The sequence below is a fragment of the Conger conger genome, chromosome 10, assembly GCF_963514075.1.
Source record: "Conger conger chromosome 10, fConCon1.1, whole genome shotgun sequence".
Classification (NCBI taxonomy): Eukaryota; Metazoa; Chordata; class Actinopteri; order Anguilliformes; family Congridae; genus Conger; species Conger conger.
In genome coordinates, this window is record NC_083769.1 from 36,525,388 (window position 1) to 36,527,739 (window position 2,352).

The following is a 2,352-nucleotide window of genomic DNA, read 5'->3' on the forward strand; positions in this document are numbered from 1 at the left end:
GCGGAGTTGGTATCTTAATGGTATACCAATAAATAGTGGTTCAGTATGTATGATCATTCACGTGCAGTCTATCTGATCACACTCTCGACACAAGCTGACCCCATCGGTGGCGCGACTAGAGTGATCACAATAATATTACAGCAATTGGCTGCTACCAGAGCATTATTCCTCGGTCTTTGTTATGATTGGTTTTGCTCTTTGAATGTTGTGTCATGTTAGAAGGATGTGTGTCGTTATGGCAACCTAGCCTCGCCGTTACCCCTGTGACATCACCGTGCACCTGCAGCAATCTGCCACTTCGACAGGCAAACCCCCAGAAAGCTACACGACTGCTCTATTCTACTCTATTACAAGGGGAAAAGTGAACCCGTGTGGCAGAAACCAACTGATAACTCAATGAAGTCTGTAGCACTAAAAGCTTGACAAACAATTTAAAGGTGGCTTTCTTTCCAGGAACTTATCTATCCACAAAGCTTCTGCTCTCCGCTGCTTATCTTGACAAGACACAAATTAATAGGCTAGCGCCGAGCTGGCCGGACGCAGCCCGCTGATATTACCGTAGTGTTTATTTTCCACTAAAAGCGTGGTCCTTCTTCTTAGGCTGACTTCACCGTGGAGAAACGGCGTTTGTGTTCCTCAAAGTGCGTGGCAGATAACTATGAGCAATTCAGTCCACCTGTCCAGGCGCTTTCCAGGCCTACTTCTGGAATGCTATGTGGATAATTTGAAGACAGCGAATTAAAATATGCGACACGCAATTTTATATCTCGCACTTGACTAGCGGGTGATTTCAGTGTAGTTGGCCGAGCTGTATTCTGGCAGCCTAATTAGTTGGTCATGCTGTAATGCTGATGATGTTGCTGAATGGACCCAATTAAAAAGAGCGTGGGTATGAATAATGTTATAACATCAGACCTCAGCAGACCAATTGTGTTTTGCTGATCAGCTGGGCCAAACTGAATTAATAACAGTTTATATTTACGACTGGACTGTGTGATTTTGAGCTGCCACCCTCTCTCTCAAATTGTCTTGTGAAAATATTCTACGAGAACAAACAGCAAATAGCTAAAAATAGTACTAATGGCAGTCACAAATCTTTTATTAATAAAGCGCAACGAAGTGGTGCTCATACAGGCTGTCGTTCTCCAGCAGGGCGTGGGCCTACAGGTTCTAAATTTACAACGTTCATCTCTGGCTTCCAGGTGCACTCCCCCGCGCTATCTGTCTGCAGACGAGGGCCGGTCACCGGCTTCTCCTGCGGCTGTTCCAGCCCTTCTTTTAGAAGATGCAGTTCCGTTAACTTTTTTTTGCGCTTATGATATGTAAATAAATAATGAAAGGCGGCTCCCGCCTCCCAGAGCTGTTCTACCTAACGAGGCAAACAGACAGGCGCGGGGAGAGCAAGCAGCCACCGCCTGTGATGTCAGCGCTGATGACAGCGTGTGGCGAAAGTGAGATTTTAATTGAGAAACTAATGGATTTAGGCAGAAGCAACCTGTCAAGACTCCTTTCAAAACAGGGGAATATGGGAGGGGAAAAGCTTGAGAGGGAGGCAGAGAGATTAACCACAAACACTCCCACCCACACTCGCTAGCTAGCTAGCTACCCCAGTCCACGGTTAAACTGTAAATATCTACCCTCTTATTAAAAAACAGACTGCAGTGCTTAGCACTGTGCCTGAGGCGAGGAGAGTTGACCAACCTTGGATGGACAGCAAAGGTTATATCGCACTGCACTTAATTGCATTGTATTTTCCTGTATGCAACGCAGTGTAGGTTGGGAGGCTTGACGGCCTGGTAATTGCCCAACAAAAAGGAGTAGCCTCACTGTCCTCGCCCCGCAGACATGGCTGTCTCTTAGCCAGCCGTGTCAGCGCTGATGAATCTTCTGTCTCATTACGTGGCTGGCTTCACATCTGGCTGAGAGAGAAATTTCACATCATTAAACACCTACGGTGTATGGAGCACACTGCTGCTTAATACACTTCCGAAAGCATGAAATTAAAGGGTATGTCATCTGAAAATCCATTCCTTTAATAGGTCAGAAGAATCAGTATGTGATTTTTGGGGGTTTTCACAGAGATTCCAGGTTTTTCACAGAGATTCCAGGTTATTATGTTTTTAGTTTTTACTTCAGATAGAATGCTGGAGAAAACCTGATTTCATTCAAGGGGGTCAGAAGGTGGGGGCGGGGCCGGGGGTACTGGTGCATGTGACAGAGGCACAGGGTGAAAAAGGTATTGATACGCCAGCATACAACATTTCAGACATGCCGGATTAGTTTAACAGGATTTATAGCCACTTCGGCTGCATCCACATATGTGCACCCAATATCTGTGAGGAACTGCAGGGG